This window comes from Muntiacus reevesi, chromosome 11 (assembly GCF_963930625.1).
Source record: "Muntiacus reevesi chromosome 11, mMunRee1.1, whole genome shotgun sequence".
Taxonomy (NCBI): domain Eukaryota; kingdom Metazoa; phylum Chordata; class Mammalia; order Artiodactyla; family Cervidae; genus Muntiacus; species Muntiacus reevesi.
In genome coordinates this window covers 1678328-1703528 of record NC_089259.1, presented here as the reverse complement: position 1 = coordinate 1703528, position 25201 = coordinate 1678328, and the positions used below count along the sequence as shown (strand labels likewise).

The 25201-nt window shown below is 41.7% G+C and overlaps 1 pseudogene; it reads right to left on the bottom strand.

The window, feature by feature from the left end:
* Positions 1-1618: 1618 nt before the first annotated feature.
* On the bottom strand, positions 1619-22456 carry LOC136144494 (ubiquitin carboxyl-terminal hydrolase 10-like; annotated as a pseudogene).
* Between the last annotated feature and the right edge of the window lie 2745 nt (positions 22457-25201).

Here is a 25201-nt window from a genome sequence, read left to right as displayed (position 1 = left end):
CAACTTCACCTTCATGTAAGAAAGAGGAGAAGAGAAACAGCTTTCAGTCACCAACAAAATTTTTTTCTAAATGAGTAACATGGAAATGAATAAGAAGGGCATAACTCCTGTCTTGATGAAGCAGACTACTAGTAAAGGAGATAGTAATTAAAAAAAAAACAATGCTAAACTAAAATTATACCTTGCTATGTGTGATGTTGTTGTTTCTGTCAAATGATTTGTGATCCCATGGGTTGCAGTATGACAGGCTCCTCTACCCTCCACTATTTCCTGGAGTTTGCTCAAATTCACATCCATTGAGTCAGTGATGCTATCTAAGCATCTCATCCTCTGCTGCCCCCTTCTTTTGCCTTCAGTCTTTCTGAGCATCATGGTCTTTTCTAGTGGGTTGACTCTTCACTATGTGGCCAAAGTATTGGAGCTTCAGTTTCAGCATCAGTCCTTCCAATGAATACTGAAGGTTCATTTCCTTTAGATGGACTGGTTGGATCTCCTTGCAGTTCAAGTTACTCTCAAGAGTCTTCTCCAGCACCACAATTTGAAAACATCAATTCTTCAGCTCTCAGCTTTCTTTATGGTCCAACTCTCACATCCATACATGACTACTGGAAAAACCATAGCTTTGACTATATGAATCTTTGTTGGCAATGTGATGACTCTGCTTTCTAATACACTGTCTAGCTTGGTCATATCTTTTCTTCCAAGGAGCAAGCATCTTTAAATTTCATGGCTGCAGTCACCATCCACAGTGATTTTGGAGCCCAAGAAAATAAAGTCTGCCACTGCTTCCACTTTCCGCCTTCTATTTGCATGAAGTTGTGGGACTGGATGCCATGATCTTAATTTTTTGAATGTGGAGGGTTTTTTTTTTTCAGCTTTAAACCAACTTTGTGATTTTTATTGATGGGCAACAACTGTACACTCTTAGCTATCGCTAACTGTGTACATTAGAAACATGGCATCATAGACGAGCAGACAGCAGAATTAGACAGCAGCCGGAGGGGAATACCAATCTTCATTATTTTGCTCCATTTTCATTATGTGTACACAGAAACATGAATGCACTTTGAAATCTTTTAATGGCAATGAAGTTACAATCACCCTTCTATGTGACTGATATTGTAACTCCAAATATTTGATCTGCCATGTGTGCGTAAGCAGCTTCTCAGTGCACAATTATTAAAATGTATTTTTCCTGTTAGGAACCAGCAACTTTTTTTGTGTTTGTTTATCCTTCAAAGAACTATTTCTTCTCTGGTAACTGGCTCGTTTTTCTCATTGATCAAAAACTAAAGGGTAAGGGGCGAGAGTGTGATGGATTAAAAAATTTATCATTTTTAAGGAAAGAAAATTCATTTTCGCAAATTTACAAGTGTTGTTGCTGGTGCAGGACTTACTCTACTGTGCAATTAGACTGGGAATCAAACGCAAGGTACCCTTCTTCCTCAGGAATCACCATTATTTCAGAAATGGGTTTCTTGTGTACTTTCTTGAATGAAGCTACAGTCTGATTTTGATTTGGAAGCTAGAAGTCAGTGGAAGCTATGCTGTGCACAAACCGCAAGGCGCCTCCTTTCACTCGAGCCCATTTTTGCGATAGGGAGAAAGAGTTTCTCCTCTAAGAGCCACTAAAGAGAAGAGGGGAGGCGGTGAGGGCCGAGCCTAGGAAAGGCCTGGGCACGGCTTCAGCAGGTCCACGATGTGGTCGTGCAGGAGGCGGGCTGCGCGCTCCGCGGTGGGCCTCGCTCTTGCTGCTGGCCTTGGCCTTGGCCTTGACCATCAGGCTGATCACTGTGACCGTCTGCTCCTCAGCGCGCCGCCAACCCTTGAGCCTGACCTGGGAGACGTCCTGTGGCCGCCTGTGGCGCTGCTGCCGTGGCGGTAGACCACTGTAAACAGCCTATAGGCTCTGTGGCATTTAAAGTTCTTATTGTTAACCCCTGGGGAGAGCAGTCTCTACTAATTTCCAAGTCCACAGGAGAGTCAGTATTTCTGATGAGTTCTGACAGCCCCCAGTCCTGTACACAAACCACTGGAGGCGCAGCAGAAGCCCAGGAGGGAGCTTTTCCAGAGTCACTCTCCCGCTGATCTCCACCTCTTGTTCGGTTTCGGTGGTGTCACACTGGACAGACTCTCTGGCCACCAGGCTCCCCAGCACGCCCTGGGCGGTGCATATCTTGTCGGACTGGATGCTCAGCTACAGGTTGAAGAACAGCTGCCCGGTGGCAGACTCTTTTGAACTCTGTTGGTAGACCACAGACTTGATGTGTCCACCAAAAATGCCAGCGATGGGAGTCTGAACAAAGGCCGCCTGGTGAGTGACTGAGGTCTTGTTCCGGTGGCCCACTTGCTCCCACTCATCCTCACTTCCTTCTCCTAGTTCTTCCTGCTCCTCTTCATTCACTGAGTGGCTTTTGGGTCCACTGGAAACAGTAAGGTTTTCATTATCTGGTGAGAGAAGTTTCTTTCGGTTCAGCATTTCCTCCTGGAGTCTGTTTAGAATGAAGCCTAAGTACGTCTCAGCATCTTTTTGCCCATCCTTTTCAGACAGGCTCCACTTGATCATCGTCAGGAGTCTACAAATATATGTGGGTTCAAAGGCAGCTCTGGGGCGGATATCCCTCATGATTTTATCTCCAAGAGCTTGTCTGGGTTTTGGAGGTACTGGCATATTAGTAAACTCATTCATTAGCTAAACAAAGCTGTCTGTCATGGGTGTGGACGTACAAGGGCTTTGCACTTTTGATTACAGAGAAATGAACTTCATCAGGTGATGCATTGGCGGACAAGCCACCAATGCCTGCAGTGTGGCTTTGATGTAGCACCAATTTCCTTTGTAGATCAGCCCGCAGGGTTGCAACAACACTGGTTTATGAATCAGGGAGGTGTTCCCCAGGAGCTCTGCGATCTTTATGGCTTCGGGATCCTCTGAAACTGGAACCAGCCCTTCCTTGACTTCTGCCTGCTTTTCAGAGACCAGGGGAGACGTGGTGGGAGGGGAGTTCTTAGTTTCCACAGAAGCCACAGGCGAGCAGGAGGAAGAGGGCTTAGAATCATGAAAAAGGCTGGCCCATGACTTGGCAGGCTGACTGGTGGGCACTGTGCCTGCTGCGGAGGCCGGGGCATCCACAGGAGGTGGGGTGCTCTCCGCCTTGGCAGGGCCAGGTCCAAGCTCTCCACAGTGTGCAACTCCACCCTGCTGGCAGCTGTTCCCTCACCCAAGGATTCAAGTATCTGTCCCTTAGCGACTTCAAGGTTCTGAGTAATCTCAGTCCCCACGGAGGGCTGAGCCATAGCTGTCCTCAACAGGGTGTCCCTGCTGGGAATCAGCCCTGGGGCAGCCCTTAGCTGCCCTGCAGTCCTGGCCCCACCTTCCAGGGCTTTGGGAAAGCCTCAATGCGGTGCGGCGTCGCTGACAAAGTCTGTGGTGTCCTGAGGGCTGCCCCAAGTCCGAGAGTGGGGGGCTGTTGGGGCATCCCCCATCGCGTCTGCATCCTGGGCGCCTACACTGTTGGGGACTACTGGCCTGGATGACCACCGACCAGGGCTTCTGCTGGAGAGCTGCACTCGGCACTTTCAAGTGACTGTAATATCCAGGAGGTTGTTTTTCTTCTTTTTGCACTCCCTTTCTACCGCACAGTGGTACTCATCTCACATGCTAGCAAAGAAATGCTCAAAATTCTCCAAGCCAGGCTTCAATAGTACATGAACTGTGAGCTTCCAGATGTTCAAGCTGGTTTTAGAAAAGGCAGAGGAACCAGAGATCAAATTGCCAACATCTGCTGGATCATCAAAAAAGTGAGAGAGTTCCAGGAAAACATCTATTTCTGCTTTATTGACTATGCCAAATCCTTTGACTGTGTGGATCACAACAAACTTTGGAAAATTCTTCAAGAGATGGGAATACCAGACCACCTGACCTGCCTCTTGAGAAACCTGTATGCTGGTCAGGAAGCAACATTGAGAACTGGACATGGAACAACAGACTGGTTCCAATTAGGAAAAGGAGTATATCAAGGCTGTATATTGTCACCCTGCTTGTTTAACTTATATGCAGAGTATGTCATGAGAAATGCTGGACTGGGGGAAACACAAGCTGGAGTCAAGATTGCAGGGAGAAATATCAATAACCTCAGATATGCATATGACACTACTTTGATGGCAGAAAGTGAAGAAGAAGAGCCTCTTGATGACAGGGAAAGAGGAGAGTGAAAAAGTTGGCTTAAAGCTCAACCTTCAGAAAACTAAGATCATGGCATCTGGTCCCATTAATTCATGGCAAATAGATGGGGAAACAGGGGAAACAGTGACAGACTTTATTTTTCTGGGCTCCAAAATCACTGCAGATGGTGATTGCAGCCATGAAATTAAAAGACGCTTACTCCTTGGGGAAAAAGTTATGACCAACCTAGACAGCATATTAAAAAGCAGAGACATTACTTTGTCAACAAAGTTTCGTCTAGTCAAGGCTATGGTTTTTCCAGTGGTCATGTATGGATGTGAGAGTTGGACTGTGAAGAAAGCTGAGCGCCGAAAAATTGATGCTTTTGAACTGTGTTGTTGGAGAAGACTCTTGAGAGTCCCTTGGACTGCAAGGAGATCCAACCTATCCATCCTAAAGGAGAGTAGTCCTGGATATTCACTGGAAGGACTGATGTTGAAGCTGAAGCTCCAATACTTTGGCCGCCTGATTCAAAGAACTGCCTCATTTGAAAAGACCCTGATTCTGGGAAAGATTGAGGGCAGGAGGAGAAGGGGATGACAGAGGATGAGATGGTTGCATGACATCACCGCCTCAATGGACATGAGTTTGAGTAAGCTCCAGGAGTTGGTGATGGATGGGATGGCCTGGCTTGCTGCAGTCCATGGGGTTGCAAAGAGTCAGACACGACTGAGCGACTGAACTGAACTGAACTTTCCGAGACCACCTGAAACGCCATCATTCTCTATAACTTCCACCTCGGCATGAGAGCTGCCATCCAGGGCAAGGGTAGGGCCTGAGTACTGGCAGTCGGCGGAACTGCAGTTCACTTCTTTATCAGTGTCATCAGGGAGGTTTTTGGAAGTTGTGCAGCTAAGGACAAATTCAGGGGCCTGAGGATTCAGCGTGCTTGAAATACTGTAGTTGGGCATTCTCGGCAAAGTGTCACTGGGTTCGATTACTTCATTAACAACATATTCAATTCTCTGAAAATTGTGCCCATCGGGGAGGTCACTAGAAGCCTGTGCACCACACAGAACTGTCCCACCGTGTGGAGGAAGCTCCACTGAAGCATGAGGAGTCACAGAGAACTGATTGAATTCATCAGGGCTAAAATCTCCAAAAATATACTGCAGGTGGCAGATGGTCCTAGTGGCTCCTTTTAGTAACCCTCGGTGATCATCCAACTCCTCATGCTGCTTCCCCCTGAATGTTGAGTTTCAAGCCAGCTTTCTCACTGTCCTCTTTCACTATCATCAAGAGGCTCTTTAGTTCCTCTTCACTTTCTGCTATTAGAGTGATATCATCTGCATATCTGAGGTTGCTGATATTTCTGTCGGCAATCTTGATTCCAGCTTGTGCTTCATCCAACCTGATGTTTCTCATGATGTACACTGCATAGAAGTTAAACAAGCAGGGTGACAATATACAGCTTTTCCATACTCCTTTCCCAATCTTGAACCAGTTTTTTGTTCCATGTCCGGTTCTAACTTTGCTTCTTGACCCACAGACAGGTTTCTCAGGAGACAGGTAAGGTGGTCTCAGTTTAGTTCAGTTCAGTCACTCAGTTGTGTCCGACTCTTTGCGACCCTATGAATCGCAGCACGCCAGGCCTCCCTGTCCATCACCAACTCCTGGAGTTTACAAAACTCATGCCCATCGAGTCGGTGATGCCATCCAGCCATCTCATCCTCTGTCATCCCCTTCTCCTATGGCCCCAATCCCTCCCAGCATAAGGGTATTTTCCAATGATTCAACTCTTCGCATGAGGCGGCCAAAGTATTGAAGTTTCAACTTCAGCATCAGTCCTTCCAATGATCACCCAGGACTTATCTCCTTCAGGATGGACTGGTTGGATCTCCTTGCAATACAAGGGACTCTCAAGAGTCTTCTCCAATACGACGGTTCAAAAGCATCACTTTTTCGGCACTCAGCTTTCTTCACAGTCCAACTCTCACATCCATACGTGACCACTGGAAAAACCATAGCCTTGACCAAGACTGATCTTTGTTGGCAAAGTAATGTCTCTGCTTTTTAATATGCTCTTTAGATTGGTCATAACTTTCCTTCCAAGGAGTAAGCGTCTTTTAATTTCATGGCTGCAGTCACCATCTCAGTGATTTTGGAGACCAAAAAAATAAAGTCTGACACTGTTTCCACTGTTTCCCCATCTATTTCCCATGAGGTGATGGGACCAGATGCCATGATCTTAGTTTTCTGAATGTTGAGCTTTAAGCCAAATTTTTCACTCTTCTCTTTCACTTTCATCAAGAGTCTCTTTAGTTCCTCCTCACTTTCTGCTATAAGGGTGGTGTCATCTGCATATCTGAGGTTATTGATATTTCTCCCGGCAATCTTGATTCCAGCTTGTGCTTCTTCCAGCCCAGCGTTTCTCATGATGTACTCTGCATATAAGTTAAATAAGCAGGGTGACAATATACAGCCTTGACGTACTCCTTTTCCTATTTGGAACCAGTCTGTTGTTCCATGTCCAGTTCTAACTGTTGCTTCCTGACCTGCATACAGATTTCTCAAGAGGCAGGTCAGGTGGTCTGGTATTCCTATCTCCTTTAGAATTTTCCACAGTTTATTGTGATCCACACAGTCGAAAGCTTTGACGTAGTAAATAAAGCAGAAATAGATGTTTTTCTGAAACTCTCTTGCTTTTTTGATGATTCAGCAGATATTGGCGATTTGATCTCTGGTTCCTCTGCCTTTTCTAAAACCAACTTGAGCATCTGGAAGTTCTCGGTTCACATATTGCTGAAGCCTGGCTTGGAGAATTTTGAGCATTACTTTACTAGTGTGTGAGATGAGTGCAATTGTGTTGTAGTTTCAGCATTCTTTGGGATTGCTTTTCTTAGGGATTGGAATGAAAACTGACCTTTTCCAGTCCTGTGGCCACTGCTGAGTTTTCCAAATTTGCTAGCATATTGAGTGCAGCACTTTCACAGCATCATCTTCACTTTGCTGGAGCAACTGTGAAGAGATACCCCACGTCCAAGGTAAGATAAACCCAAGTAAGACAGTAGGTGTTGTGAGAGGGCATCAGAGGGCAGACACACTAAAGCCATAATCACAGAAAACTAGCCAACTTGATCACAGGACCACAGTCTTGTCTAACTCAATGAAACTAAGCTATGCTGTGTGGGGCCACCCAAGATGGTCAGGTCATGGTGGAGAGGTCTGACAGAATGTGGTCCACTGGAGAAGGGAATGGGAAACCACTTCAGTATTCTTGCCTTGAGAACCCCATGAACAGTATTGAGAATGCAAAATGATAGGATACTGAAAGAGAAACTCCCCAGATCGGTAGGTACCCAGTATGCTACTGGAGATCAGTGGAGCAATAACTCCAGAAAGAATGAAGGGATGGAGCCAAAGCAAAAACAATACCCAGTGGTGGATGGGACTGGTGATAGAAGCAAAGTCCGATGCTGTAAAGAGCAATATTGCATAGGAACCTGAAATGTTAGGTCCATGAATCAAGGCAAATTGGAAGTGGTCAAACAGGGGATGGCAAGAGTGAACATAGACATTCTAGGAATCAGTGAACTAAAATGGACTGGAATGGGTGAATTTAACTCAGATGACCATTATATCTACTACTGTGGGCAGGAATCCCTTAGAAGAAATGGAATAGCCATCATAGTCAACAAAAGAGTCCAAAATGCAGTACTTGGACGCAATCTCAAAAACGACAGAATGATCTCTGTTCATTTCCAAGGCAAACCATTCAATATCACAGTAATCCAAGCCTATGTCCCAACCAGTAATGCTGAAGAAGCTGAATTTGAACGATTCTATTAAGACCTACAGAACCTTTTAGAACTAACACCCAAAAAAGATGTTCTTTTCATTATAGGGGATTGGAATGCAAAAGTAGGAAGTCAAGAAACACCTGGAGTAATAGGCAAATTTGGCCTTGGAGTAAGGAATGAAGCAGGGCAAAGGCTATTAGAATTTTGCCAAGAGAACACACTGGTCATAGTAAACACCCTCTTCCAACAACACAAGAGAAGACTCTACACGTGGACATCACCAGGTGGCCGACACCGAAATCAGATTGATTATATTCTTTGCAGCCAAAGATGGAGAAGCTCTATACAGTCAGCAAAAACAAGACCGAGAGTTGACTGTGGCTCAGATCATGAATGTGGTCTAGTATTCTCATTTCTTAAAGAATTTTCCAAAGTTTATTGTGATTCACACAGGCAAAGGTTTTAGTGTAGTCAATGAAGCAGAAGTAGATGTTTTTCTGGAATTCCCTTGCTTTCTCTATGAGCCAACAATTGTTGGCAATTTGATCTCTGGTTTCTCTGCCTTTTCTAAACTCAGCTTGTGCATCTGGAAGTTCTTGGCTCATGTGCTGCTGAAGCCTAACTTGAAGGATTTTGAACATAACCTCATTAACATGTGAAATGAGTGCAATTGTACAGTAGTCTACACTCTCTCTGTGCCAGGGACTCAGCTTTGGACGTTCGTATGAGGAAACTTGTTCTCAAAGCGTTGTTCCAGATGAGCAGTGTCAGCATCACTTAAAAACTTGTTGGAAATTCATAGTCTTTAGCTCCAACACAGACCTACTGAATCAGAAATTCTGAATATGGGGCAAGCAGTTTGTGTTTCCTCAGCCCTCCAGCCGTTCTGATGCATGTTTAAGTTTGAAAACCACTGTTACAGGAGAAATGGGAGACATAAAAGGAAGAAACACAAGCACCTGAGTGTCTACATGGAATAAAGCTGAACACGTGAATCTGGAGCTCAGGAGAGAGTTTCGGTGGGAGATGATCAACTTAGAGTGTTATTCGAAGCTACGGGAACAGGTGAGATAACCTAGGGAGAAAGTCAAAGAGGGAGATGAAGCCTGATCACTGAGGCATGGGAAACTCCAATATTTAGAGAAAGGGAAGCAGAAGAGGAGCTGGAAAAGGAGTCTAAGGAGTGGGAACAGAAATGCTAGAGGGCAAACTAACAGTGAGGTTGTGAAAGTTAAGAGGCAGAAGCGTTTCAGAGGGGAAGCTGCAGCCTCCTCTGCACAATGCAGAACCTCTCTCCTCTTCACTGAATACCAGCAATGTCTTATTGGAGAACTGACCCTGACTCAAGTGTGGGGTCTGACTGAGTTAAAGTAACCCCTGCACCAATATTTGGTATAGGAATGAATCTGAAGCCTAATTTTGGCCAGCAAGATTGGAGAAGTGTACTAGTGACTTCTGTGAAAATCCTTCCTTTTTTAGATAAAGAACAGAAAGCTAGTGTCTATCTCTTGTTGGATGTAAATAATATAGCCCTAGTTGTTACTGAAGCCCATATCATGACAACAAAGGGCCAGGATGGCATCATTTTAAGACCATAAATGTCCTTATTTATAAAATGAGGAGATGCTAGTACCTACGTCACAGAGCTAGCATTTTGGACACTCACGCAAAGAAATTAAAGGAACTAAAGCTCTTGATGACATGATTGAGCTGCCAAATCATCCAAAGCAAACTTTCTGTTTGTAAGCTAATACATTTCCTTGTTACAGCTTATCTAATACAGTGATATATGAAGGCTATTTCTATTTTTAATTGTCAGAAAGTCCCTGATTTATTACAAATTCTCAGGAAAGATTATTTGTATGATATATTGTTCAATGAATGTTGTAAAGTACTTTTCTAATGAAAGGAAATCTGCAACCTAATCTTATAAAACAACAGCAAAAAAAATCAGCTTAGGAATAATGGATTAAGCATTTTACTTATCTTAGAATGATATATATTTCCTATTAATGTATTCTTCTACAATTCAAGTCGTATATTAATATTAAAACCTCAATGGAACTAATTTTTTGAACTCTCATTTGGCAGAAAAATTGCAAATATTGAAAGTTTATGTCCTATCCTTCCTTTAACTCTGGCTAATTGTATGGACTGAAAATTAGGTCTAGGAAAAGAATTTGAACTTTCAATATGCAAAACACTATAAACATGAATATGCATATAAAGTCAATGGTTTGACTGGTTGAAATATTGATATCTTAATTGCATTGAGAAAACTGATCTATTAAAATACAATGAAAGTTGATACTTCAAATTAATTTTATTTACTACTGGAACACTAGAGGAGGTTGTACAAAGACTGTAAGAATGCTAATTTAGAAATCAGGAGCTTATCATAGTTCCATCCCTCCCACCAGGTGTGTAGTCTCAGATACATATTAACCTCTTCTTACCTTATTTAAAGAGAGTGAGGAGAGGTTGATCTTGGTAACATGTAAAGTTCTTCTAGTTCTATAATTCTATAATTTAAATTGTTATCTTAAATCTCTAAAGTGAAATAACTAAAGGTTTATTTTTAAAAATTAGTGAATTAATTTTCATTGGAGAATAATTGCTTTACAATATCATGATGATTTTTGCCATACATTGACATGAATCAGTCACAGGCGCACATGTGTCTCCCCATCCTAAATCCCCTCCCTCTCACCTCCCTCCCCACCCCATCTCTCTGGGTTGTTCCAGAGCACCAGCTTTGACTGCCCTGCTTTATGCATTGAACTTGCACTGGTCCTCTGTTTTACATATGGTAATATGCATGTTTCAAAGCTATTCTCTCAAATCATCCCATCCTTGCCTTCTCCCACATAATCCAAAAATCTGTTCTTTACATCTGTGTCTTTTTTGCCTCCTTGCATATAGAATCATCCTTACTGTCTTTCTAAGTTCCATATACATGTGCTAATATACTGTATTGGTGTTTGTTTTTCTGACTTACTTCACTCTGTATAATAGGCTCAGTTTCACCCACCTCATTAGACCTGACTCAAACGCATTCCTTTTAATACATGAGTAATATTCCATTGTGCATATACACTACAAATTCCTTATCCATTTATCTGTTGATGGACATCTAGGTTGCTTCCATGTCCTAGCTATTGTAAACAGTGATGCAATGAATATTGGGGTACATGTGTCTCTTTTAATTCTGGTTTCCTTGGTGTGTGTGCCCAGCAGCAGGATTGCTGGGTTGTATGACAGTTGTATTTAAGTTTTTTATGGAATGTTCATACTATTCTTCATAGCGGCTGTACCAGTATGCATTCCCACCAAGAAAAATTTCTCCTTTCTCCACACCCTCTCCAGCATTTACTGTTTGCAGATTTTTGATGGCAGCCATTCTGACCAGCATGAGATGATATCTCATTGTGGTTCTGATTTGTATTTCTCTAATAATGAGTGATGTTGAGCATCTTTATTTGTGTTTATTATAAAGATTCATTTCTATAAACATGTTCTATGTAATCTATTCTACTTATAATTCCAAATTGGTAACTGTTTTTGATTTGTAAGTCTCTTTCAAACATTTCTATTTCAAATTATTTACTAGGATCAGGTAGAAAGCTTCCATATGGATGAGTTTTAATTAAAATACCTGTGTGCCATGCACTGGAAAACCATATTTTAAAGAGAAGTGCAAACAGACTATCACAATGACAAAAATTTCCTCTTTCTGGTGGCTAGAAACAGGACTAAGACGAAGCATGATTCTAAAACCAGCAATGTTTTCCATAAATCATGAGATGATCATTAACAACATTCTTATTAGAAATGCCACTGTGACATTCTTATTTACAGTGTGATAAGGGCTGCCTCAGCAAGGTTAGTTTTGTGGCATGAAGTGCTTAATGTTTCATTTGTACTGCAGGGTCTTCTGTGCCAAACATGCTTCATCCATCCAACAACCAAAGCCAGCCATACGCAAATGTGGGCAACAATGCTGATCTTCTACATAGGTTTCTGAATATTAATAGATGAATGTTTTATTTATTTCCTTTAATCTACTGTTAGCTACTCTTAGCTCTCTTTTCATCTCCTCCACAACAAAAGACACATATACTGTAAATTACTATTAATTTGGGGCATTTTCTTAGTAAATTCTTTGTCTTCTCTAATGTTAAAAGGCAATAGAAGCACTTAACCTTTGACTTAATAAATATGATTCAATCGAGTTAAACTGCTGTTCTCCCAGAACATAAAAAGTAAAATACCAATATAAATATGTGGTAATTATCACCAGAACTGTTCATTTTTAACTATTAAATTTAAACAAAGAGCAACTGCTGTTTGTTCATGCAAAACAAACAGAGCCTGCTTAAGATCTTTTTGATTAATCTGCCTCTCTGTGTGCAGATCCAGGAGAAAGCATCGCCTTGGCCTCAGCACACACATCTATGAAATGGAAAAAGCTTTGCAGTCCCAGTCAAATGTTAGGGTTTTCCCAAGGCAGGGGTTTAGTGGTAAACAATGGGGTGGCTGGGGCAGAGGGGTCCAAATCCTGGCAAACAGGCCAACATACCCAAGGCCTGGCAAATGCAGCCTAGTTCTAGGACCAGCATCAGGAAAAAAGGAGGTGCTTTGCTATTGGTCTTCCCTAGTGACTCAGTTGGTAAAGAACCTGCCTGCAATGCAGAAGACCTGGGTTTGATCCCTGGGTCAGGAAGATCCTCTGGATAAGGAAATGGCAACCCAGTCTAGTACTCTTAACTGGAGAATTCCATTGACAGAGGAGGCTGGCAGGCTACGGTCCATGGGATCACAAAGAGTCAGACACAACTGTAAGACTAACTTTTACTTTTTGCTATTGGGGGAAGGTGACTGAATAGGTGGGAAGAGGAACTTATAAGATACTAGGCCAGATGATTCTAAAAACTGCATCCAAGGCAAGAATAATGAGAAAGAGGAAACTTCGTAACCCAGAGGCAGAGGCACTGCTGTGAGCACCGGGGCAGACTGGAGTGTGCTCAGCCCACTGGGTCTCCTGGGAGGACACCAGGTGGTGAAAAGGCAGATGGGCCCAGACAGTGATGGCTGCATGGAGACCCTCGTGTTTCCAGACCCTGCCAACGTGAAGTAAAAATCCTCTGACCATCACAGCCTATTTTGTTTGGTTGGATTTCTTATAGAAACTGGGATGAAGGGAGAGTTTGATGTTAAACCTTCTGAGAGGAGTAGAGGCTGTGGGGAACCAAAGGGAGGGTCCAGATAGGCACCTGTCTGTGGACAGGAATTCCCACTGTCTGAGAGGGAGGAAGCCCTGGCTGATCCCTTGGTTACATGAGAGAGATGAAACAGGAACTGTCTGCTGTGACTTACGTTACCAGCGCCAACACTCAAGACAGGGCAGGCTGGGCCCAGTCTCCTGGAGCAGCGCTGGCTGGAGTGAGGTAACGAACAGATCCCGGTGCTGGTGGGAGACACTGCCTGGGGACCCAGGGCTCTGACCAGGGTGAGTCAAGCTGAGCATGTGAGTGGGTATCCCTGTGTGGGAGGTGTTGGCCAGGACAGAGGAATCTTAGAAACCCAAGCAGAATAAGCCAGCTGGGCAGCTTTACCTGCAGTTACTTAGAGGGTTCTCCTAAAGGGTTCATGGGCTCATTCACCAACTCTGTCTCTGGCTTGAATATTTCACATTCTATTGATTCTTTGGATGAAAAAACTGATATGCAGGTTCAATATCATCTTATATAATTTTGAAGCACTGCAGAGCAGACTGCACACGTGAGGAGTCATCAAGACCATCCTGAAAGAGCCTAAGACAGGAACAGGAATTGACATCAAATCAATACGGAAATGGACAGAGCATGATGTCTGATTGGAGGGCATAGCAGTGAGCGGGGGGCTACTCTTTGTTGCAGTGTTTGGACTTCTCATTGTGGTGACTTCTCTTGTTGTGGAGCATGGGCTCTAGTCACATGGGTTTCAGTAGTTGTTGCGGCTTGAGGGCTCAGTAGGCATGGCTCCTGGGATCTGGAGCACAGACTCAATAGTTGTGGTGAACAGGTTTAGTTGCTCTGCAACCTGTGGACTTCTCCCGGACCAAGGATCGAACCCATGTCCCTTGCATTGGCAGGCGAACTCTTATCCAATGCACCACAAGGTAAATCCAAGAACAGAAACTTTTTGAGAGCAGTTAAGAGCAAAGTCATACATAACAACTCCCAACCTTGATCTAAAAAGGGCTTGTGTCATGATTTCGAGGAAGGTGCACTGTACTGGTTATTTACTGCTGCATAACAAAGTATGACAAAATTATTGATTTAAAACAATATTATTATTACACAGTTTGTATGGATCAGAAACTTGGACACAGCTTACTTAATTGAGGCCTCTGTTTCAAGGTCTGCAATCAAGGTACCAGCTGGGCTGCAGAACTCTCAAGGCTCAGCTGGTGAATACCCAGTTCCATATTCACTCACTTGATATTGACAAGATTCAGTTTCCTGTGGATTGTTGGCTGGAGGAAGCCCTCAGTTCCTTGCAATATGGGCCTCTTCCTAGGGCAACTGACAACATGGTATCTGGCATCTATCAGAATGAGGAAGAGAGAGCAAGAGGGGACAAGCAAATCAGAAATTGGAGTCTTTTACAACCTAGCCTTGAAAGTGGCATTCCATCATTAGATAGCACAGGTCACAGGTCCAGCCCACTCTCAAGAGTCCAACCCACCCTCACACATGCATAGGTGGAGAATTGGGGTTGAGTTTATAAGCCTGTTTAGCATAAACAGTAAAACACAAAACAATGAGTTCCTTTAAAAATCTTTCAATCTGGGGCAACATCAAAGGTAGATTCTGAAGTTGTAGGCAAGGGGAAGTGTGAAAGCCTGGGTAAAGGGAGATTCCTTCTGTTTAGGCATCAACAGTGAGGTAATGAGAGCAGATTCCAGAAGGTGGCAAAGTAGAAACACTGGCGGGATTTCTCAAGAAACATGTGAGACATCTGCTGGGCAAAAAATTATAAGATTAAAATCCAGTTTGCTGTTAATGGTTCATTAGTCAGAATCTTTTGCATCTTGAAAATCTAGGGGGTTAGAAGTCACAGCTGGATGCAGGCTCTCTCCACAAGGATTTTATATATGGCTTCTGATAGTTCCCAACTCCCATCCTCCTGTTTAATAATCCCCCAATATTTCTGTCTGTAACATACACTCAAGCTACAAAAGGACTGGTTGTCCTAACTTCTGTTACATGCCCACTACACAGTGCCATCACTTTGCCAACAAAGGTCTGTATAGTCAAAGTTGTGATTTTTCCAGTAGTCATGCATGGATGTGAGAGTTGAACCACAAAGAAGGCTGAAGTGAAGTGAAGTGAAGTGAAAGTAGCTCAGTTATGTCTGACTCTTTGCGACCCCATGGACAATTATACAGTCCATGGAATTCTCCAGGCCAGAATACTGGAGTGGGTAGCCATTCACTTCTCCAAGGGATCTTCCCAACCAAAGGATCAAAGCCAAGTCTCCCACATTCCAGGCATATTCTTTACCAGCTGAGCAACAAGGGAAGTCCAAGAATACTGGAGTGGCTAGGCTATCTCTTCTCCAGCAGATCTTCCCAACTCAGGAATCAACCAGGGCCTCCTGTATTGAAGGTGGATTCTTTAAGAACAAGGCTGAGCACCAAAGAACTGATGCTTTTGAACTGTGGTGTTGGAGAAGACCTTTGAGAGTCCCCTGGGCTGCAAGGAGATGAAACCAGTCCACCCTAAAGGAAATCAATCCTGAATATCCATTGGAAGGACGGATGCTGAAGCTCCAAAATTTTGGTCACCTGTTGTGAAGAGCTGACTCATTAGAAAAGACCCTGTTGCAGGGAAAGATTGAAGGCAAGAAGAGACAGGGACAACAGAGGATGAGATGGTTGGATGGCATCACTGACTCAATGGGCATGAGGTTGAGCAAGTTCCAGGAGATGGTGATGAACAGGGAAGCCTGGTGTGCTGCAGTCCATGTGGTCACAAAGAGTCAGACACGACTGAGTGACTGAACAATAACAACAACAGCAACGCCAATCATTGTGTCCAGGAGGGTGTAGTGTCATGACTGGCCTACCCTGAGACTCATCTTACTTGTAGAACTAAAGGCTGAGGGCACTGTCTGAAGTCATTCATACAGTCCCCCAGATATTTCCACTTTCCTTCCAAGCACACAGTAGGGTTGCAATTCTCTCTTTCATTGGGATAACTCACAGCCATGTGATTTTGACCAATGAAAGAGAGCAGGAGGGATGGATGTTACTTTAAAAAATAACATTCTTATTGAGATCTATTTCACAAACCATAAAATACACTCTCTTCAGTTGTACAGTTCAGTGGTTTTCAGTATATTCACAGAGTTGTTCACTTATTTCCTCCATCTGTCTCTGGAAAGTTTTCATCACTCCAAAGTGAAACCTAATGTTCAGCAGCAGTTGCTCTCCCACCAGCCCCTGTCCATTGCTAATTTATTTTCTGTCTCTACAGACTTGCCTATTCTGGATGCTTCATACAATGTGTGGCCTTTCATGATTGGCTTCTTTCACTGAACATAATGATTCCAAGGTCATCCCAGTTGTAGTAGAATCAGTATTTCACTCCTTTCTATGGTTGAATAATATTTCAGTATGTGGATTTACTGCATTTTGTTTATCCATTCATTCACTGATAGACATTTTGGTTATCTCCACGTTTAGCTGTTATGAATAATGCTGCTATGAACATTTGTTTACAAGTTTTTGTTCTTTACATTTCTTTTGCATATATACTCAGGAGTGAGATTGCTGGGTAATGTGGTAACTCTATGTTTATCTTTTTGAGGAACTGCTAAGATGTTTTCTAAAGCAGCTGAACTGTTTTACATTCCCACCAGCAGTGTATAAGGGTTTCAGTTTCTCTACCAACACTTATAATTTTCTGTCTTTTAAATTTAGCTATCCTTGTGGGTATCTTGTTGTGATTTTGGTTTGCATTTCTTTAATGACTAAAGATGTTGAATATCTTTTCACGTGCTTGTTGGTTATTTATACATTTTCTTTGGAGAAATGTCTTTTTAAATCATTTGGGTTAAATGCCCGTTTTTAACTAGATTGTCTTTTTATTGTTGAGTGTTGAGTTCTTCATATATTCTGGATACAGGTCCCTTGTCAGACATACTGTTTGCGTATATGTTCTCACACTCCTTAGGTTGTCTTTTCACTTTCTTGAAGATCAAAGGTTTTCATTTTAATGAAGTCTAATTTTATTTATTTTTAAATTTTATTTGGGTCATATAGAAGGAAACATTTTAGTGTCATAAATACCTGAGATCATGAAAATTTAATCCCATTTTAAGAGTTTTATAATTTTAGCTTTTTCATTTAATTTTGCATGTTACTTTTACATTTTTATTTTATATTTTACACTTAGTTTACATTTAGGTCTATGATCCATTTTGGATTAATCTTTCTATACAGTGTGGGGTAGTTATTCAGCTTTATTCTTTTTTATGTGAGTATCTAATTGTTTCAACACCATGTTAAAAAGACCATTTTTCAAATTGATGATCACTGTAAAGATTTAATTCTGGGTTCTCAATTCAGTTTCATTGATGTTTAGCCTTCTGCTAGTACATGTGTGTACTTCCTTAGTAAGTTTTTCAGAAAGTAATTTTTAAATAGTTTTATTTATTTGTTTTCGGTTGCACTGGGTCTCTGTTGTACTGCACAGTCTTTTTCTAGCTACAGGGAAGGGGACTACTCTTTATTGTGGTGTGCCGGCTTCTCACTGCAGTGGCTTCTGTCCTTGGAGCCAGGCTCTAGGCTTGAGGGCTTCAGTAGTTGCAGCGTGCAAGCTCAGTAGTTGTGGTACACAGGCTTGGTTGTTCCAAAGCATGGGGACTCTTCCTGGCCAGGGACTGAACCTAAGTTCCCTGCATTGGCAGGTGGATTCTGCCCACTGTGCCACCAGGGAAGTCCATCCCATGAAGTCAGTGCATATTTGCCACACTTTATTTCTCTGCTTCTTCATTGCTCCATTTAAGGGCTGAAATATTAGCCTGAGTTCCAGAGGAAGGAGAATGTGGAGAAAGGCTTGGAACCAAAGCACTCCAGACACCGTGTGAGTGAGAATTCAACTTTTGCTTGAATTTACTAATATCCAGGATCATGTGCAGGCCTGTTCTGAAAAATTCAACACTAAAATTGACACTCCACACAGAGGGAGAGTGGAGACCCCAGAAAAGTCTGAAGAAAGAAAATGAGGAAGCATGCTGGTCAAGCAAAACTTCAGCTATAGTTTTAAACCCCAAAGGCTATGAACTTGCAATAAGTATGTTTTATATTTTTTGATGTAACCTAGGAAAATATCAGTTACCTTACCAATATCAACACTAAAAACTGATTACTCTGTCCTGGGTACTGGGGTAATAGTGACTCAGTGTGTAATATGGCATTTCTACCCTCAGGTTCTTACATTCTAATTGGGAAAGTTGAATGTATATAAGGAATATAAAGAACCATACGAGCTACATAATAAGTGATAGTAGAGAGATTTAAGAAGAAAATCTAGGATGGTTAAGAGAGAATTCATTGTTATGATTTAAGTTGTTCCTGCAGGGAAAAGAAGGATTTAGACAATCAAGAAGGAAGGTGTATAAAAAGTGAACAGAGGGGCATACAAAATAGTACCAACTTACTTGGGAGACAATTAATAAATATATCAGTTTACCTGGAACAAGATGTTTTGAGAAGTAATTGGAAGAAGAGGTTGGAGGGAAAATTGAAGAAGTCTGTGAATGATGAGTCTAAGTTTTATTCTGAGGTAGTTGGAAAGCATAAAAACTTTTTTGGAGGAAAAATTATATTTTTGTGAAATTAATCTTATAGCACTGACATTAGAAACAGAGAAGGTAGGTCTGCTTCATCACCTCTGAAATGACTGCAGACCAAGACCACTCTTTAATGTATCAAGTAAATTCATCATTACAGTCTTGCAGAGATTTGGAAGTGTCAATTGCTTAACTGTTGTTTTCTAAGCTAGAAACATTTCAGGCTACTGTGCCAGAATACCATAGGCTGAAATTTTGAAATTGGAGTCACTCAGTCATGTCCAACTATTTGCGACCCCATGGATTGTAGCCTACCAGGCTCCTCCGTCCATGGGATTTTCCTGGCAAGACTACTGGAGTGGGCTGCCATTTCCTTCTTCAGGATATCTTCCCAACCGAGGGATCGAACCCGGGTCTCCTGCATTGCAGACAGGCGCTTTACCATCTGAGCCACCAGGGAAACCCATAGACTGGGTAACTAATAAACAACAGAAACTTGTTCCTCACAGTTCTAGAGGCTGGGTAGCTCAAGATCAGGGTGCCAGGAGATTCAGTGTCTGATGAGAGCTCAGATCCTGGTTCATAGATGATGCCTTCTCACTGTGTTCCCACATGACAGAAGCAGAGAGGAGGGTCTGGAGCCTTTTTTATGAGGACACTAATCCCATTCATGAGGGTTTCATCCTCATGACCTAATCACTTCCCAGAGGCTCCAACTTCAAATACCATCACATTGGAATTAGGATCCAACATATGAATTTTGGGGTGACACAAATTTTCTGTCCATAGTGATTACTACCTAATAATGAAATTTTCTATATTGGATAGTACAGTCCAGTGCCCGAATGATAATATATATCAAAATGGTTTAAAAAAGTACATGCAGAGTGTGGGGCTTTAAATTTTTGGATCCATCAGGCCATGCAATTGATTCTGGAGACAAATAGTAGACTTTAATAGTGAAGGAAATCAAAGACTCAACCATCTGACTATGGCATTTCTGAGCCATTTTGAGTGAGAGTTGGCAAATATTTTCCCAACTGTCAAGTCTAAGAAACATGCAGATTCTGTGTAAGTGAATACAGCAGTGAACCTGTGTCTCTGTTAAAGATAAATAAAATAAGGTGATTTTAAATTTCTAAAGGGAACTTAAACCACCTGCTAAGTTGTAGAATTTAATTTGCAGGATGAATACTTGGCAATGTGACACTTCTTTCATAGCTTATTTTCTGTTTTAATGAAAATGTTCACAATGCTTTGGTTCCATCTGTTAGAGAGAGTGAAAACAACTAACTGCTATTCAAACAACAACAAAAAATACAGCTTTCTAGAAAACTATATATAGTGCCACCAAAATGTAGAGTTATTTGTAAATTTTAAACTTCTGCCTCACTTCTAAAAAATGTTGTAATTCGGTTGCATCTTGGACTCAACATATAAATAATTTATGCAAAAATTTTAAATTTAAATTATTCCCCCACACTCCAAATGCAAACAAATGCTTTCAAAGTTATTGTGACCATGAATCTTATTGCAGCAGACTACAGATTTTCATTATAACAATTTGTAAGCAAATATTTGGTTATTTTTATAAGCCACAAATCCGGCTGGAGAGAAAATGATATGTAATAAATAAAAACTGTGCATACCACAAAGTATGTTTGTTGTTACATTTCCAGATTGGAGATAACAATAAGCTATAATACAACAGCCTCCCTACTTTATTGATTAAATTTCCATAGCTTTTTCCCCTCAGAGTAGATCAAAGTTTTATAACATTTCAACGAGTTATTTCTCAGTCATAACTCCAACATTTACCATTGTGTTGGCAGGCGGTAGGCACAAATTACATGTTGGTTGAGTCAAAAACATGCAACAGTCATCGATGTTATATCCAGGAAAGGCAATGAGGGAGAGACATAGAGGGGAGAACAAAATGGAAGAAAAAGAAAAGAAGCAGCGGGTCCCCAGTCTCTGTCCCATGGAATCACCTCGGAATTTGGCTTCTTCTTCTTTTTTTTTTTTTTAACTTTGAAATGCTCCTTGTTGTGCCAGGAGGAGGACTAAGGCTGAGATTGACCCATTGGTGATATGGTGTGTGTGTGGGGGGGGTGGGGGTCCATTACATCTGTTATACTTGTAGAAATGTAGAATTATGAAAGTCTCATCTTGTGAGTCAGTCTTGCGTTTGATTCAAGATGTCCTGGTTTTGTTTCAGTTCAGTACGTGCTGAGAGTTAGTCTCACTGAATACTAGTTTTAGATATTTGAGTTTAAGCCTAGGCACTATAAAAGTAAAGACTCTGAGACCCATGAAGTTGAATAACCAGCTAATTATCCACTGAACAGGAAGTAAATTTTATTAATGTAAACTAAGGAACTATTTACTTTAGAACATCCCAAATTCTATATAATTTTAAAGTTCAAGAAGAAAATAAACAATAAATTTACTCTTTTACTGAGTTATTTCCTAATGATAACAAAAGTTATATCTCATTGCCAAGAGGTAAATACTTGGTAGTGATGTCTAGGCTTGGGGACTAGGTTCTAACCACTTAATACTTGGAAACATTTTACAATCTGTTTGATCTCAAACATCCTCTTCTGAAAAATGGGTATAATAATTATCCTACCTGGTTTATAGGATTCTGTTAGGATGAAAATAAAAATAAGAACATGGGTCAAATTGTAAGTATGGGTCAAAGTGTTTTGTCAATTGTATGCTGTTAAAGTAAGGTATCTTTGGCAGTGTAGTTGCAGTGGTGTTAGTTGCAACACTCTGGACCCTTCCATAGGAATCAACTGCAGGAAAATCTCACTCATTGAAACTGTTGATCAGAAAAAGAAACTGATACAGATTGACTAAAAGATACTATGGAAAAAAGATAAAAGTGATTCTTGATATAAGAACAAAATGCTTTCCAAAAATAATGCTATGGAATAGTTGATACTTGGTAGTAAGCACTTCATAGTGAATATTTTTTAATGGTAAAAGAAATAATTATTTCTGTGAAATAAACCACAAAGAAATTGACAGCTTACAGTGAACGGTATCGGATTTGTGATCTCGGAAGAAGATTTAGCTTCGGGACCAGGGACCAGGATTGATCACTCAAGAGCGTTTGTGTAGCAGAGTTTTATTAAAGTGAACAAGGGACAGAGAAAGCTTCCGATGTAGACATCAGAAGGGGGGTGGAGAGTGCCCCCTTGCTAGTCTTAGCAAGAGAGTTATATATTTTTTCAATTGGTTATTACAGTAAATCAAAAGAATGTCTCAAGGTTGTAAGGGTCTTACAAAACTCCCACAATGTACATTTTAAGATGACAGGATTAGTCAGAAGGGTCTTAAGAAGGAGAAACATGTCCTCAATCAGGATACAAAGTTGTTATATGATCCTTAGTGCAAAGTTTAAGATAAGTTGTTTTGTAGTGTAATCATCAGCTCTGGGCTTAAAGAAAAAAAATTTTTATGTGATTAAGATAAAGGGATATAGAAAAAAAAGTTTGTCCTTTTCTCCTTCTTGAGAGCCCCAGACCACTTTCTATTCCTCGGGGACCCTGGACTTCTTATCAACCTACTTAAGAATTGATTGTCTCAAAATGAACTTAGTTGAGTTGGTGAGTACAAAGATTGTGAGCTCACCTCCATCCATGGGCACATGCACAGGTGCAGGATGGCCAAGAGGAGCTACTCCACGTCCAAGGACAGGAGGGACGGCTGTGAGGAGATACTCCTCGTCCAAGGTAAGGAGCAGCGGCTGCACTTTGGAGCAGCTGTGAAGAGATACCTCACGTCCAAGGTAATAGAAACCCAAGTAAGACGGTAGGTGTTGCGAGAGGGCATCAAAGGGCAAGCACACTGATACTATAATCACAGAAAACTAGCTAAGCTGATCCCACGGACCACGGTCTTGTCTAACTCAATGAAACTAAGCCATGCCATGTGGGGTCACCCAAGATGGATGGGTCATGGTGGAGACGTCTGACAGAATGTGGTCCACTGGAGTAGGGAATGGAAAACTTCTTCAGTATTCTTGCCTTGAGAACCCCATGAACAGTATGAAAAGACAAAATGATAGGATACTGAAAGAGGAACTCCCCAGGTCGGTAGGTGCCCAATATACTACCGGAGATCAGTGGAGAAATAATTCCAGAAAGAATGAAGGGATGGAGCCAAAGCAAAAACAATACCCAGTGGTGGATGGGACTGGTGATAGAAGCAAGGTCCGATGTTGTAAAGAGCAATATTGCATAGAAACCTGGAATGTTAGGCCCATGAATCAAGGCAAATTAGAAGTGGTCAAACAGGAGATGGCAAGAGTGAATTTCAACATTCTAGGAATCATCAAACTAAAATGGACTGGAATGGGTGAATTTAACTCAGATGACCATTATATCTACTACTGTGGGCAGGAATCCCTTAGAAGAAATGGAGTAGCCATCATAGTCAGCAAAAGAGTCTGAAATGCAGTACTTGGATGCAATCTCAAAAATGACAGAATGATCTCTGTTCGTTTCCAAGGCAAATCATTCAATATCACAGTAATCCAAACCTATGCCCCAACCAGTAACACTGAAGAAGCTGAAGTTGAATGGTTCTGTGAAGACCTACAAGACCTTCAAGAACTAACACCCAAAAAAGATGCCCCGTTCATTATAGGGACTGGAATGCAAAAGTAGGAAGTCAAGAAACACCTGGAGTAACAGGCAAATTTGGCCTTGGAGTAAGGAATGAAGCAGGGCAAAGGCTATTAGAGTTTTGCCAAGAGAACGTACTGGTCATAGCAAACACCCTCTTCAATAACACAAGAGAAGACTCTACACATGGACATCACCAGATGGTCAACACCAAAATCATACTGATTATATTCTTTGCAGCCAAAGATGGAGAAGCTCTATACAGTCAGCAAAAACAAGACTGGAAGCTGACTGTGGATCAGATCATGAACTGCTTATTGCCAAGTTCAGAATTAAATTGAAGAAAGTAGGGAAAACCACTAGACCATTCAGGTATGACTAAATCAAATCCCTTATGATAATACAGTGGAAGTGAGAGATAGATTTAAGGGACTAGATCTGATAGAGTGCCTGGTGAACTATGGGTGGAGGTTTGTGTCGTTGTACAGGAGACAGGGATCAAGGTCATCCCCATGGAAAAGAAACGCAAGAAGGCAAAATGATTGTCTGGGGAGGTCTTAAAAAGAGCTATGAAAAGAAGAGAAGCAAAAAGCAAAGGAGAGAAGGAAAGATATTCCCATGAACGCAGAGTTCCAAAGAATAGCAAGCAGAGATAAGAAAGCCTTCCTCACTGATCAATGCAAAGAAATAGAGGAAAACAACAGAATGGGAAAGACTAGAGATCTCTTCAAGAAAATAAGAGATACCAAGGGAACATTTCATGCAAAGATGGGTCCAATAAAGGACAGAAATGGTAGGGACCTAACAGAAGCAGAAGATATTAAGAATAGGTGGCAAGAATACACAGAAGGAATGTACCAAAAAGATCTTCATGACCCAGATAATCACGACGGTGTGATCACTCACCTAGAGCCAGACATCCTGGAATATGAAGTCAAGTGGGCCTTAGAAAGCATCATTACAAACAAAGCTACTGGAGGTGATGGAATTCCAGTTGAGCTATTTCAAATCCTGAACGATGATGCTGTGAAAGTTCTGCACTCAATATGCCAGCAAATTTGGAAAACTCAGCAGTGGCCACAGGACTGGAAAAGGTCAGTTTTCATTCCAATCCCTAACAAAGGCAATCCCAAAGAATGCTCAAACTACCACACGATTGCACTCATCTCACACGCTAGTAAAGTAATGCTCAAAATTCTCCAAGCCAGGCTTCAGGAATACATGAACCATGAAATTCCAGATGTTCAAGCTGGTTTTAGAAAAGGCAGAGGAACCAGAGGTCAAATTGCCAACATCTACTGGATCATCGAAAAAGCAAGCGAGTTCCAGAAAAATATCTATTTCTGCTTTATTGACTATGCCAAAGTCTTTGACCGTGTGGATCACAATAAACTGTAGAAAATTCGTCAAGAGATGAGACTACCAGGCCACTTGACCCACCTCTCGAGAGACCTATATGCAGGTCAGGAAGCAACAGTGAGAACTGGACATGGGCCAACAGACTGGTTCCAGATAGGAAAAGGAGTACGTCAAGGCTGTATGTCACCCTGCTTGTTTAACTTATGTGCAGAGTACATCATGAGAAACACTGGGCTGGGCTGGAAGAAGTACAAACTGGAATCAAGATTGCCGGGAGAAATATCAATAACCTCAGATATGCAGATGACACCACCCTTATGGCAGAAAGTGAAGAGGAACTAAAAAGCTTTTTGATGAAAGTGAAAGAGGAGAGTGGAAAAGTTGGCTTAGCTCAACACTCA